This window comes from Lissotriton vulgaris, chromosome 4_1 (assembly GCF_964263255.1).
Source record: "Lissotriton vulgaris chromosome 4_1, aLisVul1.2, whole genome shotgun sequence".
Taxonomy (NCBI): Eukaryota; Metazoa; Chordata; class Amphibia; order Caudata; family Salamandridae; genus Lissotriton; species Lissotriton vulgaris.
Window position 1 is genome coordinate 738,891,209 of NC_141691.1, and position 19,960 is coordinate 738,911,168.

The following is a 19,960-nucleotide window of genomic DNA, read 5'->3' on the forward strand; positions in this document are numbered from 1 at the left end:
AGTGGCGGTGTGTGAGTGTCTGTATATGGCGTTGTTGGCAGCTGTAAGGCTGGATGTTTGGGTGAGGAGCTGACTGTGCGGTGCTCGGCCATTTTTAACAATTTATTTCGCATGTAGTTTTTTAAAAATAAAATATTAAAAGCTCATTTACCTGTTGTATTTTTGAGGCACAGGGGGTGATTAGCTCTCCTCCCTCTGGTTAGTTCCCGCCTCCTCTCCCCGATTTGCGGGCCCGTCCGTGCGAGCAGACCCCCATTTTGAGAGTAGCGGTCTAGCTTCTCTTGTGCTCCTCGGCTCTGCTGATTTAAATTCTGACACTGGCGCGAGCCCGCTGGCAGAACACTAAAGGCGCGCCAAAGGCAAGCCCGTCTGCGCCCGTCCGTGCCTAGGATGCGCCCAGCGCCAGCCATGCTGCCCCTTTCGGGTGTCCTTGGTAGGCAATGGGAGCAATCCTAGATGCTACTCCAGTGAAGAATTGCATTACATTGGAGAGCAGGGTAGTGATAAGGTGGCACTCTGGTTTGCTGACTCTGCCTGTCCCCTGACAGACTTTCTGGTTAGTGGTCTTCTTGCTTGTGGGCTCCTTAATGTGAGATCATTGCCTAAGCACAGTGTGGAGATACAGCTGTTGCTTGAATCTCATGAACTTGCTGCCTTGTTCATGACGGAAACTTGGACTCACCCTAACTGTGAGGTTGACTCTGGCAGGGCCTGTCCGCCCGGCTACAAAATCTGCCACAACCCCAAATTGAATGGAAAGGGTGGTGGGTTTCTTGTGATCTTTAAATACACACTGAATCTGGTCGCCATTGGTATTGGTAGTCGCAGGATGTGAATTATTTGGGTTTGCCATTAAGAATGCACATGGTCATCTCTTAGTCTTAACTGGGATTGTTTGTTATAGGCACCCTGGGATTTTCACTGCACTCCAGCAGTAGCTGTTACTGGAAACGTTTACCAATATGGCCACCACTCGCCATAAATTGGTGATCCTGGGAGATTTTCAATCAATCAATCAATCAAGCAAATTTGTATAGCGCGCTACTCACCCGTTAGGGTCTCATGGCGCTGGGAGGAGGGGGGGTCGCTACTGCTCGAACAGCCAGGTCTTGAGTTGTTTCCTGAAGGAGAGATGGTCCTGGGTCAGCCGTAGGTGGGTGGGGAGGGAGTTCCATGTCTTGGCCGCCAGGTAGGAGAAGGATCTTCCTCCGGCGATGGCTTTGCGGATTCGTGGGACGGTGGCGAGGGCGAGGCTGGTGGATCGGAGCTGGCGGGTGGGTGTGTAGAGTGTGAGGCGGCTGTTGAGGTATTTAGGGCCCAGGTGGTGGAGAGCCTTGTGTGTGAGGGTGAGGAGTCTGAATGTGATCCTCTTGCTGACGGGGAGCCAGTGCAGGTCTCTCAGATGGGCAGAGATGTGGCTGTGACGGGGGATGTCCAGGAGAGTCGTGCCGAGGCGTTCTGTATGCGCTGGAGTGTTTTCTGGAGTTTGGCTGTGGTTCCAGTGTAGAGGGTGACCGTCTTCCTGGTTTCGGTGGGGATCCATCGGAAGATCTTTCGGAGAATGCGCAGGGTGTTGAAACAGGTTGACGAGACGGCGTTGACTTGCTTGGTCATCGTGAGGGAGGAGTCCAGGATGAAGCCCAGGTTGCGTGCATGGTCCGTTGACTTGGGAGCGGTGCCCAGGGCCGGGGGCCACCAGAAGTCATCCCAGGCAGAGGGGGATGGTCCCAGGATGAGGACTTCCGTCTTGTCTGAGTTCAGTTTCAGACGGCTGAGCTTCATCCATTCTACGATGTCTTTTATTCCTTCCTGGAGGCTGGCTCTGGCGGTGGCGGGGTCGTTGGTGAGGGAGAGGATCATCTCGGTGTCGTCAGCGTAGGAGATGATGTTTAGGTTGTGTTGGTGTGCGATGGCTGTGATGGGGCTCATGTAGATGTTGAAGAGGGCGGGGCTGAGCGAGGATCCTTGCGGAACGCCGCAAATGACTTCGGTGGCCGCGGATCGGAACGGGGGGAGGCGGACTCTCTGGGTTCTTCCGGCGAGGAACGAGATGATCCACTCCAAGGCTGTTCCTTGGATTCCAGTGTTGTTGAAGCGCTGTATCAGGGTGCGGTGGCATACAGTGTCGAAGGCTGCTGAGAGGTCCTGGAGGATGAGAGCAGCTGTTTCCCCGTTGTCGAGCAGGGACCTGATGTCGTCAGTAGCTGCGATGAGGGCGGTCTCGGTGCTGTGGTTTGCTCGGAAACCGGACTGCGAGGGGTCGAGGGATCCGTTTGTCTCGAAGAAGGCGGAAAGTTGTTTGTTGACGGTCTTCTCGAAGACTTTGGCAGGAAAAGGGAGGAGCGAGATGGGGCGGAAGTTTTTGAGGTCCGTGGGGTCCGTGGTGGGTTTCTTCAGGAGGGCGCTGAGCTCAGCATGTTTCCAGCTCTCCGGGAAGGTGGCGGATGCGAAGGAGCTGTTAATGATGTCTCGGAGTTGGGGTGCGATGATGGAGTCAGCTTTGTTAAAGATGTGGTGGGGACAGAGGTCGGTTGGGGAGCCGAAGTGGATGGTGCTCATCGTGCGGGTGGTGTTTTTGGTGCTGACCGAGGTCCAGGTGCAGAGGGTGGTGGTGGGGGGTGCTGGTTCGGTGGTTTGGTGTGTGGTCTGTGGGCCAAAGCTGTTGTGTATGTCGGCGATCTTGTGGTGAAAGAACGAGGCGAGTGAGTCACAGAGGTCTTGCGAGGGTGTGATGTCGTTGTTGCAGGCGCTGGGGTTGGAGAGCTCTTTAACGATGCTGAAGAGTTCCTTGCTGTTGTGGGTGTTGTTGTCCAGTCGTTCTTTGAATGTTGTCCTTTTGGTGGTGCGGATCAGCTGCTGGTGTTTACGGGTGGTGTTCTTGAGGGCTGTCATGTTTTCTTTTGTCTTGTCGTGGCGCCAGGCTTTCTCGAGGGTGTGGCAGGTTTTCTTGGAGTTTTTGAGGTAGTTGGTAAACCACAAGGCTTTCTTGCTGCTGAGTCTGCTGGGAGGGTTCTTCAGTGGTGCGAGGTCATTGGCGCAGTTGGTGAGCCACTGTTTGAGGTTGTGGGCTGCTTCGTTGGGGTCCATCGTGTTGGAGGGAGGGTTCTGGCTAAGGGAGTTGGTGAGCTGGTCGGCAGTGATCTTACTGCAGCTTCTGCGGGGAACCTGTTGCGGGTGGTGGTGGGTTGTGGTTCTCCTGAGGGTGAAGTGGACGCAGCTGTGATCTGTCCAGTGTAGTCCGTGGAGTGGCTGAAGGAGATGTGCTTGCTGGAGGAGAAGATTGGGTCAAGTGTGTGGTCGGCGTAGTGGGTGGGGGTGTTCACCAGTTGCTTGAGTCCGAGGTTGGCGAGGTTGTCCATCAGGGCACCGGTGTTGCTGTCATTGTTGTTCTCCAGGTGGAAGTTGAGGTCCCTGTAATGACCAGATTCTCAGACCAGATAGAACCAGCTCACTGAGCAACACCAACCTGGCCAAAACGTAACCACCTCCCTCCTCAGGACCATCTATCCGGGCACCTGGGTACCTACCTGAGGATGGGGAACTCGCAATATACAAGCTCATATCATCAGAAACACCACTAAATCTATAGGGATACTAAGAATACTCACTGATTACTAAGGACATCCATGCCCTACACCACACTCATACCTCATAGTCTCGCGACCACATGGGTCCAGACTAATCTACCCTGGGGCAGTTCTGATTATCTACCATTACGCACTGATCTCCCTCAGTGCTCACTCGACACGCAATCCGGCGCGCCTATACACATGGGCCTGCAGTCCCAGTGCGCTCATTTATACCCGGTCTGCAATCCGGCAGACCTACACACCCCTCTATCTTAGGTGCTCTCACTTACACACGGCCTGCAATCTGGCAGACCTCCACACTGACCACAATCAGTGCTCTCACTATTTCATACAAACACAAGCCACAATCCTGTGGGTATACACACTGACCACAATCAGTGCTCTCACTATTTCATACAAACACAAGCCACAATCCTGTGGGTATACACACTGACCACAATCAGTGCTCTCACTAACGCCACTTACCAATGACGACCACTTTCCTATGAATACCTTCAGCTCTCTGTCTCTCTATGTTGGGAAGTCTCTCTCTCTCTCTATTCACTAAGGGCTTGCTACTACAATATTAGGAGTTAGAACAGCTTTCCAAATTATAATATGTACCTTCTGCTCTTGGCATCAAATGTTCCCTACCTCCCTTACTCAGTCACTCCTTACCTGATCGGGATTCGCATCCGTTCATGCAAACAATGTCTGACTAGAAGCAGATTACCCTGATTGAACAAGAATACAAGGCACATGTCGGTTCACTAAGAACAGGGCTCTCTGTTTATTTTAACAATGATAAAATGCACATACAAGGTTATCAGTGGGGTCTCTTGACTAACAGGAACTTTAACACACCGCTGAAAGAAAAGGATTAGACATACAATAGCCTAAGGAATAAGGACAAGATTAAGGTATAATTATAAAGGAAGGATATAACCTTGGGAGTGTGAAGTCTTGCTCTAGCTGTCATCTGGGCTCCTCTCTCGTCTGTGTCTTGGCTCATCTCAGACTCTCTCTCTCCTGCACTCTTGGATACACATCTGCGCTGATCACTTTGCACTGGATTTCTCTCCCCCACGGACTCTCTCCGCCTTCCAACTTCAATCTAATGGTTCCTGCCGCTGTGGTAACTGTTCATTCCACTAGCTTGTTCACTCTGTTTCAATGTTTCTGTGCCAATGTCCAATTAACTCCAGCTGCTCCCACAGGTTAATCCACAATATAACTTCAGTCTCTTCTAAAAGGCATTACTTCAGACTCCAGCTATTCACAACTCCTCCTGATAAGTACTGCTTCTGATTGCTTCCTTCAGTTCTAGCTCACTGACTGTCTGTTTGTCTTCTCTCTGTTCCAAGCATTTTCTGTCTCTTCTCCTCTTGCAATTCCACTCCTCCAACTCTACCAACACTCTCTGCTCCTCCAATTCAACTAACTGCAACTTCAGCTCAGCTCTCTCTAGCTCAAACTCTCTCTCTGCAACTCCAACAACTCTCTCTTCTACCACTCCAGCTCAACTAACTGACTCCGCCTCTGCACTTCACTGATATAGAATGCTGTTTCCTCATGGAAAGTTCCAGCCAGCAGCTTCCTCCCACCAATCCCATGCACCAGGCGCCTTGCGCTAGACGCTCCCACAGTGACCAGCTGCTTGTTTCGTCTAGAGACCTGAGCCCAGAGACACTTCCTGATTAGATTCAGCCCTGGCCGGTTCTCTCCGGTTCGCTTAGGGCGAACAACAGCTCAAAACCAAAATATTACCTTTTCCCTTGAAGCCTCTCAGCTCCATCAACATGGAGTCCCTCTAGTTCTAGGCCTGTACGCCTGAGAAGGATGAAATAACCCTTAGCTCTGTCAGAGTACCTACATAAACCATACCAATGTGTAATATAAAGTCAGGACCACAGGATCCAACCTCTACTATAAGCAAAAATGACAGGCCAAAGCCAATAGGCAATAGATGGCCTCTTCTATGTCTGAAAGAAAGGGCCTAAAAGGGCCAACACAAGCCAGGAACACACATCCTAGATGTGAGCAAGATTAAAGTCTATATTAGTGCCCACTAGGGCCAAAAAGCCTGTCTAGACATTCCACCCTTAGACTTTATTTTGCGAACATCTATAAACAATAACATCCATATAAACAAACATCAACATAATCTATCAACAAACCAAAAATCAAAAAGACTCTCTAAAATGAATGACAACTTAAGGAAATTCCACCTGAAACTTAATGTAGGGAATACAAAACTAACAACCAACTAAAAACAAATCAAAGCACCCTTGACTTGAATGCTGAAACATACCTAAGATTTGATCTAATAACAACAGAAACTAACCAAAGCATCCTCAAACTAAATGTGCCTCAACTTCTAGTGATAAGTGATGCAATCTATCGATGTAGGGACTCATTAGTTGCATGAAAACAGCAAGGGGCCTAAATGGGGCCTACCTACTTCGGACAACTTAAGAACTAAATGTGCTTCAACTTCTAATGATAAAACAACAAAGGGCCTAAATGAGGTCTACCTACTATGGTCAACTTAAGCTAATGATAACTCATGAAATCTATTGGTGTAGGGCCATGTTTGTGGAATAAAAATAACAATGGGCCTAAATGAGGCCTACATACATTGGTCAACTTAAGGAAAAATTTGGTGAAATCTGAGAAATAAACATGACAAACGGTTCTCAAGGTCTGGGCAAACATTACTAATAGATGTAGGACATAATCATACTAAAAGACACACCTCCCAGGACAACGTAAAGGCTAGGGTAACCACCCTTGGATCAATCAAAGTGAAAGTGTAATAACAGGAAAATAAAGATAACCCCATTTCTACAAAATAGCTGGTGTAGCACTATGCATATTAAAATGTATCTAAATGTGGTGCATATCTAAAAGATACAATATCATAAAACAGTTAGCACCTAGTTTCTCACACTGTGGAACACATGTGTGTACCACCATTTAAAAAATTAAATTTTACTGTATCGTTCTTTCATTGGCAAAAACTGTTTTTGCAGAAAACAGGAAAACTATAATAGGTGAAGGAAAAACCAGTGTAAGATAGTATAGCATCCTAAAAAGCAAAGATAGTACTACATAAACATCAAAACCATGAAAACATTTTTTTTTTAAAGTGGGGCCTGTTCGTGGTGATTGGAAAGAAAAACATGGGAATAATGCAGGCCAAGGAATTACATAACAAATTCCTGTTGTGGGAAACATTATCAAAATCCAATAAAAATGGGTTCATTTAGAATACTATTGGCTTTGTCAAAAATATATCCAAAGATATTGTATGGGGTTTGAACCTGACCGCTGAGGAAGCCAACATAGAGTACAGTCAACCCCTTCCATGCTCATGACGAGCTCAGCTAATTGTCAATGTTCAGCACAGGGGAAATTTGGGGTTCAAGGCAGTCAATTTTAGGACATCAGTGTAGGTCACCACCCTGCATCTTCATCCGGTACCAAGGAAGCACTTCCTCCACCGTTGATCCACCACCATTCCGGTCTGGTCTGGTTCCATCTTCCAAAAATTATAAACTAACATAAAAAAATGAAAACAAAAAAGTAAAACAAAAAAAAAGGGAGTGGGAGGGGGGTGGGCCGACGCACGCACCAAACACCACAACCCAGCAACCTAGAACGAGAAAACCAGTATCATTAATCTAGCAAGGTAAAATTTTCCATTTAAAAAGCACCCCAAGTGCTTTTCATTGTCGAGAAAAAAAAACCAACTTAATTAATTAAAAACATTCTTCTAAAGTCAAGAAATAATTAAAATCATATACTTTTAAATTTGTTTGGGCAAAATCTAATTTTTACATACACAGCCAGAAGGGCTGGGGCCTAATAATACCCTAATCCTCTGTGAGACAGCCCCTCCCTTCAGAAAGATGTTCGTGCTCAGAGCTTTGAATCTGCTCCAAAAAAAAAATACGCAGAAGCCAGGCTACAGTGTGAAGTAATTTGAATCACTGCCAAGTGCTGATCTCATTGCAGGAGCAAGGCGCTGCCAAGCACTCGGTTCAAGCATCTCTAGTCTCTAATCAGGGAAGCCCACCCAGGCCTACTGTATCTAACTAACTCCAAGGGCCAAGAGTCTGCCAACTACTCTGCATGTACAAGGATCCCTTATCTGAAGGCAATGAAGCTGTCTGCGCCGACAGCAAGGAAGAGCGAGTTGACCCCTCCCTTACATAAACATTTCGTCCGCGGAACAAAATTGGATGTTGCCCAATAATAACAAGACAGGCAGTGCTCCTAGAGGGAAAGACCCTCCCTTCACAAAACAGCTTGTCTCTGTGTGCTAGGCAAATTCAAGGTCAAAAAACACATTCTTTAGAAGCCAAAACAACTCTGTTCCCACGTAGAAAGTAGCTAAATTAAATTAAAAGGTGACGAAAAGCATCCTAAAATCAAGAAGTAATAAGGGCATATATTTTTCGTAATTAAGTGACATGCTAGCATTTGAAAATAATACAGTACTGCTCCCAGTAGCTGCAAAGGAAAAAATATTAGCAGACACAACGTATATTATTTATGTAAAATAACATGTGAAACACCATAATTTTGCATTTCAGAACTAAAATGTACATTGCAAGCTCTTCTAGTCTACGTATTAAAAAGGGCCAGATTCATCAGTTTTTTCAAATAATCATTTTTCTAACTAACTGCGCACACTCATACAATGGACTGCAACATATCAGAAACATTTGCATTTGAAAAAAGGTTCAGCTTGCATTTGGAAAAATAATAATGAGAACACATTTGTTTTAAAAGCACACGGTTGCCTTTCACTAATTAAAAGCACATGTTACCATGCACTGTTGGGCAAGAGTAATAATTCACAATCTGTGATCATTCCAAAACACCGGTCTAGTTGGAAAACCCTCAAAGAAATAATTAATGAAAACAGCCCGTAGCGTGCACTCTAACTGGGCCATCTTTTTAATCATTCACTCATTTTAAATCATGCATTCAAAAATAATTCTCCACACGTCTGTGGATGCATATCAAGTAGCACATTTAAAAGAACACTGCTCCCTCCGTGCAAACCCTTATCTCAATCCGACTGGTTGATTTATAACTTACCGACCTCTAAGAGTCAGACACATGAAACAGCAGCTCCAAGGCAAACCCACACAAATTCGTAGACGCATTTAATAAAAGAATGTTGTATGAACACAGCCCTACGCTCAGCACAAGATGTTACCTTTCCGTCAACAAGCTGACAAAGCACATAGGCAGACCCAGAAACCAATGAAAGTCAAATCAAACCATCAACCATCAAAACACTCACTGACTTTTAGAGTCAGCTCAAATAACCATGCATGTTAAACAGCATGTTAAAATAAATACTGCCATCTCAATTCAAGATATTAACCCTTTGGCAGCTCAAACAAAACCATTCCCCAATGACTGCAGTACATGGGAAATTCAAGAACTAATCACTCCACGTTTTCACATAACACGTACGCACATCTACAAAACAAATCCCCCAAGCATTTGAAAGAGATCCAGCTCTCTCCTACCTAATGCAACAATAACATGCTCTGTCCAAGCCATATCCACATGGCGCTATTCTCAAGAAATAGTTACAAAAAAGTCAACAAGTTCAAAAAATGACATGCTCCTCACAAGGAATATATGCAAGGCGCAATTCACAAGGAACACAGCAAGTCAGAATGAGAACATGCTCCTCACAAGCTACAATTAAATGGCACTATTCACAAGCCATATTTATAAGAAGAACTCCACAAGTCATATTACATTGAACACATTTCACATTGCACAGCATAAGCAGACGCAGCAAGCAATTTAATGGGCAATTTAAAAGCATTTTTCACACACATTTGTACAATTAGATCATCACAAAGATGTTACCGGCTCCCTCATGTAATGTCATCCTTCAACCCTGACAGGTCAAACACCAAAATGAAAACCATCTCTTCCACCCTGCTTAAGTGAAATGCCATGATGTACTGCAATCTCCTCACACTGCAACTGTTCAAGCCCATAGGCCAATTTTCATGCCAAGTGCAAACCATCTAGATAAAAACCAATACAGCGCACACAGGCTTCGTAAACTGTTCGTCGACGCCAGATGTAATGACCAGATTCTCAGACCAGATAGAACCAGCTCACTGAGCAACACCAACCTGGCCAAAACGTAACCACCTCCCTCCTCAGGACCATCTATCCGGGCACCTGGGTACCTACCTGAGGATGGGGAACTCGCAATATACAAGCTCATATCATCAGAAACACCACTAAATCTATAGGGATACTAAGAATACTCACTGATTACTAAGGACATCCATGCCCTACACCACACTCATACCTCATAGTCTCGCGACCACATGGGTCCAGACTAATCTACCCTGGGGCAGTTCTGATTATCTACCATTACGCACTGATCTCCCTCAGTGCTCACTCGACACGCAATCCGGCGCGCCTACACACATGGGCCTGCAGTCCCAGTGCGCTCATTTATACCCGGTCTGCAATCCGGCAGACCTACACACCCCTCTATCTTAGGTGCTCTCACTTACACACGGCCCGCAATCTGGCAGACCTCCACACTGACCACAATCAGTGCTCTCACTATTTCATACAAACACAAGCCACAACCCTGTGGGTATACACACTGACCACAATCAGTGCTCTCACTATTTCATACAAACACAAGCCACAATCCTGTGGGTATACACACTGACCACAATCAGTGCTCTCACGAACGCCACTTACCAATGACGACCACTTTCCTATGAATACCTTCAGCTCTCTGTCTCTCTATGTTGGGAAGTCTCTCTCTCTCTCTATTCACTAAGGGCTTGCTACTATAATATTAGGAGTTAGAACAGCTTTCCAAATTATAATATGTACCTTCTGCTCTTGGCATCAAATGTTCCCTACCTCCCTTACTCAGTCACTCCTTACCTGATCGGGATTCGCATCCGTTCATGCAAACAATGTCTGACTAGAAGCAGATTACCCTGATTGAACAAGAATACAAGGCATATGTTGGTTCACTAAGAACAGGGCTCTCTGTTTATTTTAACAATGATAAAATGCACATACAAGGTTATCAGTGGGGTCTCTTGACTAACAGGAACTTTAACACACCGCTGAAAGAAAAGGATTAGACATACAATAGCCTAAGGAATAAGGACAAGATTAAGGTATAATTATAAAGGAAGGATATCACCTTGGGAGTGTGAAGTCTTGCTCTAGCTGTCATCTGGGCTCCTCTCTCGTCTGTGTCTTGGCTCATCTCAGACTCTCTCTCTCCTGCACTCTTGGATACACATCTGCGCTGATCACTTTGCACTGGATTTCTCTCCCCCACGGACTCTCTCCACCTTCCAACTTCAATCTAATGGTTCCTGCCGCTCTGGTAACTGTTCATTCCACTAGCTTGTTCACTCTGTTTCAATGTTTCTGTGCCAATGTCCAATTAACTCCAGCTGCTCCCACAGGTTAATCCACGATATAACTTCAGTCTCTTCTAAAAGGCATTACTTCAGACTCCAGCTATTCACAACTCCTCCTGATAAGTAACTGCTTCTGATTGCTTCCTTCAGTTCCAGCTCACTGACTGTCTGTTTGTCTTCTCTCTGTTCCAAGCATTTTCTGGCTCTTCTCCTCTTGCAATTCCACTCCTCCAACTCTACCAACACTCTCTGCTCCTCCAATTCAACTAACTGCAACTTCAGCTCAGCTCTCTCTAGCTCAAACTCTCTCTCTGCAACTCCAACAACTCTCTCTTCTACCACTCCAGCTCAACTAACTGACTCCGCCTCTGCACTTCACTGATATAGAATGCTGTTTCCTCATGGAAAGTTCCAGCCAGCAGCTTCCTCCCACCAATCCCATGCACCAGACTCCTTGCGCTAGACGCTCCCACAGTGACCAGCTGCTTGTTTCGTCTAGAGACCTGAGCCCAGAGACACTTCCTGATTAGATTCAGCCCTGGCCGGTTCTCTCCGGTTCGCTTAGGGCGAACAACAGCTCAAAACCAAAATATTACCTTTTCCCTTGAAGCCTCTCAGCTCCATCAACATGGAGTCCCTCTAGTTCTAGGCCTGTATGCCTGAGAAGGATGAAATAACCCTTAGCTCTGTCAGAGTACCTACATAAACCATACCAATGTGTAATATAAAGTCAGGACCACAGGATCCAACCTCTACTATAAGCAAAAATGACAGGCCAAAGCCAATAGGCAATAGATGGCCTCTTCTATGTCTGAAAAGAAAGGGCCTAAAAGGGCCAACACAAGCCAGGAACACACATCCTAGATGTGAGCAAGATTAAAGTCTATATTAGTGCCCACTAGGGCCAAAAAGCCTGTCTAGACAGTCCCCTAGGAGGATGTAGTCTGAGGAGGTTAGGGCGTGCGGGCTGATGAAGTCTGCGATGGCTTCGCTGAACTGTGTGTGCGGTCCCGGGGGGGCCTGTAGATGAGGGTGCCTCTGAGGGTGGTCTTGGGGTCGGAGTGTATCTGGAAGTGAAGGTGCTCGGCGGCGGTGAGGGTGTCGACGGAGTTGGTCGTGATTCGGATGGTGTTTCTGTGGACGATGGCGACGCCTCCTCCGGTTTGGTTGGCGCTGTCCCTCCGGGTGATCTTGTAGCCATCCGGGATGGCTATGGCGATGTCAGGGGCTGAGGAGGCGTTCATCCAGGTTTCTGTGAGGAAGGCGACGTCTGGTGATGTTGTGTCGAGGAGGTTCCAGAGTTCGACAGCGTGCCTGTGGACGGAGCGGGTGTTGAGCAGGATGCACTTCAGGTGATTGTTGCTGGTGCTTGGCGGGTGCGGTGCAGGTTCCAAGGCAGGTGAATTTGCAGGCTTGGCAGGTGAAGGGTCAGTGGGTGCGTTTCGGGGTGGCTCGGTAGCAGGCGGGGTTCCGGCGGGCGTTAAATGCTTGGAGGGTGGCGGTGTCATAAATCCGTCGTGTGGGCTGACATCGTCGAGGTCCAGGGGTCCTGGCGCTGGGCGCGGTCCAGGCGCGGATGGGCGTAGACGGGCTTGCCTTTGGCGCGCCTGCGGCGTGCAGTCGGCCCGCCCGCTGCGCGTGGCCGCTGCGCGTACGCGTGACCTCCACCATAAATGGCGAAGGGGGAGGGAGGGAGGGAGGAGCAGCTGGGAGGCAGGAGCGGGGTGGCGAATGGGAAGGGGAGAAAGGTACAGAATAGAAAAAGGCGTGGGCTGCCGGGGAGCAGCGGCAGGGAGCGGGAGTGTGGGGGGGTGTACAGAGCAGTAAGGACGGTCCCAGGGGCAGCGAAAATTAAGAAAATACAGTCACAGATACAGATGCACAAAATACAAGTGGAGGCACAGAAAACAGAAAAAAATACAAAACCCTTAGAAGTAGGGGCAGCGGCGAACTCGCGGTGGCAGCGGGGATGACCAGGCGCATTCACAGGGAGCCGCGCGGTGCATGGAGCGACCGAACCTGCGAACAGGGTCAGAGATTTTAATCTTTGGTTGAACGGTTTCCTTGATGTAGGTTTTTTTAATGTGCTTCATTCGTGCAAAGGCCTTGGCCTTTTTCAGCTGGTGTCTAAGGCCACCCATATAGATGGCCACATGCTGGACTTATTCTTCTCTGAGGCCAATCTTCTTACTATTGGGGAAATTTTACCTTTGGATAGGACTGATCATTTTTTGATTAACTTATTGTGAACTCTACTTCTTACAATACTAGGGCACTTGGCCCTATGAGGGAGTATGTCGGTAGGGACTGGAAGACTCTTGTACGGAAAAAAGGCTTGGTTCCTTTGTTCCAGGTTGAAGAGTGTTTCTAACCTGACATGCAGATAGAGGAGAACTATGCTTCTCTCTGCTCTAAGATTACCTCAGTCTTAGACTCTTTTGCCCCTTTAAAATCTCACAGGAGCAGGGGAAGACCTTCGGCCCCCTGGTTTATGGAGAGTCTTAAGAACCTGAAATTAGAATGTAAACATGCTGAGAGGAGGTGGAGATGAGGTTACCTGGACAAGGACAGGCATATTTGGAAATCTAAGAGTGTGGGCTATAAAAGGGAAATTCACAGGGTTAAGGAGGAATACTTTTCTAAGATGGTTCTTAATGCCCAGCTCCAGAAGTATCTTTAACATCCTGAACAGCCTTACCATTCCTGACTGCTCTAAGAACAAGATACCCCCTCTCAAGAACTCTGTGAGATTCTGTCTAGGTTCTTTCAAGATAAAATTAAAACCATTATTGATGACTTGGGGGGAGCAGCAACAGACTGGGTCTGAATCCTTTGGGGTTAGTGGCGGTGGGGATACTCTGTAGAAGGGCTTGGTGGATCCCGGCCCCACCTTTGAACAGGTGGGAGCTAAGTTTCTCTCGGAGTTTGCACCTTTGAGTCTAGAGGACTTTACTAGGCTAGCACTTGGTATTCCGTCCGGGTCTCCGCTTGATATGATCCCTCTAAAAATCTGGAAAGAGATTGAGTCAGAGCTATTTCCCATGCTCAGCATGGTCTATAACCAGTCTCTCTTCACCGGAGTGGTTCTACCTCAATGAAAACAAGCATTGGTGTATCCTCTGCTAAAAAAGCCCTCGCTTGATCCTGAGTGATTGAAGAACTTTAGGCCCATCTCTCTTCTGCCCTTTCCTGCCAAAATTGTGGAACCAGTGGTTGCTAGTACTCTCTCCAAGTACTTGGAACAGCATAAATTCTTGGAAGAAGTCCAGTTTGGTTTCCGGCCAGCCCATGGCACTGAGACAGCCTTGGTGACAGTGTTGGATGAGCTGCGATGGCAGACAGGGGTCAGGCAGCTGTGCTTATCCTGCTTGACCTGTCTGCCGCCTTCGACATGGTTAACCATGGGACCTTGCTGAGAAGGCTGAGAGAGGTGGGGGTTACGGACAGCTCTTTTAGGTTCCAGTCTTTTCTTCTGGATAGACAGCAAGCTGTGTCCCTCTCTCCTTACTCTCTTCTTACCAATCCGCTTTTACTAACATCTTGCATGGCGTTCCACAGGGCTCAGCAATCAGCCCTATTTTATTCAACATCTATATGAAACCCCTGATTGTGGTCATCAAAGCACATAACATTGACATCGTAAATTATGCGGATGATACGCAGTTCATCCTCTCCCTTGAGGGAGATCAATTGACTTCTTTGGAAGTGTTTCACAACTGCCTGCGAGACACGGCGCTCTGGTTGGAGGTCAATTCTCTGCAATTTAATCCAGGAAAAACGGAGGTGCTTTTTTGTTCAAGGGACTGGGTCCTGTCTGTGCTGCCTAGCAATTTTTGGCCTACTGACTCCTCCTCTTCGGTTCAGTCAGTGAATATGGTCCATAACCTGGCCCTTGGGTGGCCTAGAAGGTCCTCCTCCTCTATGGCTTTGGCTCAGCTGCATTGGCTCCCATTAAGACAGAGAGACCAGTTTAAGTCTTTCTGTCTGGTGTTTAAAGCCCTTCATGGGCTGGGCCCCATTCATTTGCAGAGGAGGTTTGCGTGGTACGTGCCTCTGCGAAACCTTCACTCCTCATTGGCCAGACTGGTGAGGATACCAAGGTTTAAGAAAGTTAAGGCAGGGGTAGATCTTTTGGGGTGGCTGCAGCTAAACTGTGGAATGTACTGCTGTTGGAGCTTAGGCAAGCCCCTGACCTCCTACCTTTCAGAAGGAGATTAAAAACCTGATTGTTTCCTATGATTTAGTTGTTTAGTCACAGTTCTTCTTTCTGTTTGAGTCTGCCAGCACCAGGATGCCTGCTAGGTGATAGTGCGCTCTATAAGTTAAATAAATAAATAAAATAAATAGGTGTATGAGTGCATATGATAGTGTTGTATTGAGGAGTGACTGCATGTATGAGTGACTTTATGGGTGAATGAGTGGATGTGTGTGTGGACCTAAGAATCAGTGCGTGCGAATGTAGTAACTGGTATTGGTGTGTCTATGGTTTTGGAAAAGGTAGTCTGTATTTTAGAGTGGATGTATCAAAGGTTATATTAGTGTGTGAGGAGGTTCATAAGATTTTCACGTGGATAATGTCATCAGTGACATCATCAGTGATGTCATCAGTGATGTCATTTGAGATGTCATCAGTGATATCATCAGTGATGTCACTGACCATGTCATAAATTATGTAATATGTGACGTCATCAGCAGTGCATTGCGGGGGTGCGAGTTATAGTTAGGTGAACTAACCATAACGGCTGAATTTCTCTGGTTTCGTATGGGTGAAATTTCCAACTAACTATAAAGTCCCTGAAACCTGTGTTTTTTTCAGTAAATTTATTTCTAGGGTTTTTTAAATGCTAATTTCTAACTATACCATGCCTGAAACCTAAGTTTTTTTTAATGCTAATTTCTAACTATAACGTCCCTGAAACCTCTGGTTTTTCCAGTGAATTGCGAAGGTTTTTTAAATGCTAATTCCTAACTATGCCTACAGAGGTGGGACATGTGCAGAAAGAGGAACAAATGCACAGAAAGAAGCAAAAGAAATGCAGACAGAGGCAACAGAAGTCCAGAAAGAAAAAGAAAAGTGCAGGAAGAAGCAAGACGTGCAAAAGAACCAACAGAGGAGCAGAAAGAGTCATTGTTGCAAAATCATCTAGAGCCTCCAACTTTTTGCTGACAGGTACTGGTGATAAGTGACTATGACTAACCAGGCCTAGAGCCAGTGCTATGCTAAAAGACACTTAGAATACAGTAAAAACACCTACATAAACTAGGGAATACTATGCGTTGGGGTACCCATGTGGTTAGCATGAACTTCTCTGTAAGGCCCTAGTACATAATAGGGCAGGAGGAGTAAAACTACCTCTAAGTAAGAGGTGCAGAAAGATGTTTCTTTAAGTAATAGGCATGTTTGCAGAGTGTTGGAGAAAGGGTGCTGGGCCTCCGACCAGCGCTCAGGAATTACGCTGCATAGGACTTACAAGAGGTACCAGGATGGCTTCTTGGCCCCCAAACTCCCTCAAGACTAAATTGGACTTCATCCCCCATCCCGTAGTCTGCCAGAAGGCGCGTTTGCAGAGTGGTGGGGAACGGGGGGCATGGCCTCCAAAGATGAGACTCACTGGAGGTAGCAAGAGGGGTAGTTGGCCCCTAAGTACATTCTTGGGGGCCTACTTGCCCTCCTATTACCTCCAGTAAGTTCCACACAGCCCCATTGGTAACTACTTGTACCAGGCCACGCCCCCTTTGCCCACCACTCTACAAACATGTTCCCTGGCGCACTCTTGGATGGAGATTGAAGTCCCCTTCACTGCTGGGCGTCCGTTAGGGGCCAACTAGCCTACCTCTTAACTCCAGGAAGCCCCACAAAGTGGGATTGCTGAGAGGTAGACAAAGGCCATGCCCCCTTTCTCCACCACTCTGCAAACACGGCCTCTAGCGTGTTGTTAGTTGTGAAATGAATTCCCCTTGAATACTCATGGTCCCTGGGGGCCAACTAGCCCACAAATGTCTGCTTATCAGCTAATAAACAGTATGTTCCAAAATTACAATGTCTAAAGCAAAGAGAAGAAAACAATCTTGCACAAAGGTTTAAAGTGAAAAACAAGGATGTTTGTACTAATGTGCCTTCATGTTAAATCATTGCAAAAAACACAGTTGATGGACAGAATGCAGAACAATGTCTTACATTCACCCCAGTACAAAGATCTGGGTCTAAATCCATCATTTTTTGGCACTCCACACCACCCTAGGTCAGACAATGGCTATATGCATATCAGCCTTGACCCTGTGCCTCATGGGAACAGTCCAGCCCGAACTGCCAAGCCATGTCTTTCCTAGACCAGAATCAAGCATCCAAGGACCGGTTTCTGGCTATCAGCCTTCTTCAGCCTGGATAGCTTGACTCCAGTGATGTGGAGAGCCTGGGACTCAAGTCTGAGCATACCCAGCCCACTCGGGGTGAAAATTGCAAAAAACACAGTTGATGGACAGAATGCAGAACAATGTCTTACATTCACCCCACTACAAAGATCTGGGTCTAAATCCATCGTTTTTTGCACTCCACACCACCCTAGGTCAGACAATGGCTATATGCAAATCAGCCTTTACCCTGTGCCTCATGGGAACAGTCCAGCCCAAACTACCAAGCCATGTCTTTCCTAGACCGAAATCAAGCATCCAAGGACCGGTTTCTGGCTATCAGCCTTCTTCAGCCTGGATAGCTTGACACCAGTGATGTGGAGAGCCTTGGACTCACATCTCAGCCTACCCAGCCCACTCGGAGTGAAAATTGCAAAAAAACACAGTTGATGGACAGAATGCAGAACAATGTCTTACATTCACCCCAGTACAAAGATCTGGGCCTAAATCCATCGTTTTTTTGCACTCCACACCACCCTAGGTCAGACAATGGCTATATGCAAATCAGCCTTGACCCTGTGCCTCATGGGAACAGTGCAGCCCGAACTACCAAGCCATGTCTATCCTAGACCGGAATCAAGCATCCAAGGACCAGTTTCTGGCTATCAGCCTTCTTTAGCCTGGATAGCTTGACTCCAGTGATGTAGAGAGCCTGGGACTCACGTCTGAGCATACCCAGCCCACTCGGGGTGAACATTGCAAAAAACACAGTTGATGGACAGAATGCAGAACAATGTCTTACATTTACCCCCGTACAAAGATCTGGGCCTAAATCCATCGTTTTTTTATTGCACTACACACCACCCTAGGTCAGACATTGGCTATATGCAAATCAGCCTTGACCCTGTGCCTCATGGGAACAGTCCAGCCCAAACTACCAAGCCATGTCTTTCCTAGACCGGAATCAAGCATCCAAGCACCATCAGCTGTGTTTTTTGCAATTTTCACCCCGAGTGGGCTGGGTATGCTCAGACGTGAGTCCCAGGCTCTCCACATCACTGGAGTCAAGCTATCCAGGCTGAATAAGGCTGATAGCCAGAAACCGGTCCTTGGATGCTTCATTCCGGTCCAGGAAAGACATGGCTTGGTAGTTCGGGCTGGACTGTTCCCATGAGGCACAGGGTCAAGGCTGATTTGCGTATAGCCATTGTCTGACCTAGGGTGGTGTGGAGTGCAAAAAAACGATGGATTTAGGCCCAGATCTTTGTACTGGGGTGAATGTAAGACATTGTTCTGCATTCTGTCCATCAACTGTGTTTTTTGCAATTTTCACCCCGAGTGGGCTGGGTATGCTCAGACGTGAGTCCCAGGCTCTCCACATCACTGGAGTCAAGCTATCCAGGCTGAAGAAGGCTGATAGCCAGAAACCGGTCCTTGGATGCTTGATTCCGGTCTAGGAAAGACATGGCTTGGTAGTTCGGGCTGGACTGTTCCCATGAGGCACAGGGTCAAGGCTGATTTGCATATAGCCTTTGTCTGACCTAGGGTGGTGTGGAGTGCCAAAAAACTATTGATTTAGGCCCAGATCTTTGTACTGGGGAGAATGTAAGACATTGTTCTGCATTCTGTCCATCAACTGTGTTTTTTGCAATTTTCACCCCGAGTGGGATGGGTATGCTCAGACGTGAGTCCCAGGCTCTCCACATCACTGGAGTCAAGCTATCCAGGCTGAAGAAGATTGATAGCCAGAAACCGGTCCTTGGATGCTTGATTCCGGTCTAGGAAAGACATGGCTTGGTAGTTCGGGCTGGACTGTTCCCATGAGGCACAGGGTCAAGGCTGATTTGCATATAGCCATTGTCTGACCTAGGGTGGTGTGGAGTGCAAAACAATGATGGATTTAGGCCCAGATCTTTGTACTGGGGTGAATGTAAGACATTGTTCTGCATTCTGTCCATCAACTGTGTTTTTTGCAATTTTCATGTTAAATCATGGCATCTTCAGTTATGTCAAGTTTAATGATACATGCTTCATTTCTATATTACAGGCATATAGGTTTTAAGTATGGTTGCCTACTACAAGTTTTGCATTTAACACACTTTTTTAAATGTAAATTCTGCACATTGTATTATTTAATAAAGCATTTTGTAAATAATTAAATTAGCGTTAGCAATGCCAAAAGTCAAACCCGGATTAGCATCTGGTATACCTGGCTCTCCCAGATTGATGCTCATATTTAAAGTCACCTAGATGGTTTGTGAACTCCACAGCCATATTAGAACGAAAATAATCTGTTTAGTTTGACAGTGCTCTTTACAATAGAGGTACTGCACTAGATTTGAAGACAGAAATCTGTTTGCTTGCAATTGTTAAATATCTCACTTATTACAGTATGCAACAGTTGCATTAAAGGTGAAAAATATCGTGTTGCCATGAGGACCACTTTTCCACGAAATTGTCATGCAGTTCTGTGTAGTCTAGGAGACTGCCTGGTTAATCAAGAATGCACTGTTCACTCAAATGAGCTATTCTTAGAACGCTGCAACACATGCTTTGACATTCTGTCTTGTAAAACATAGGAAGAGTTGA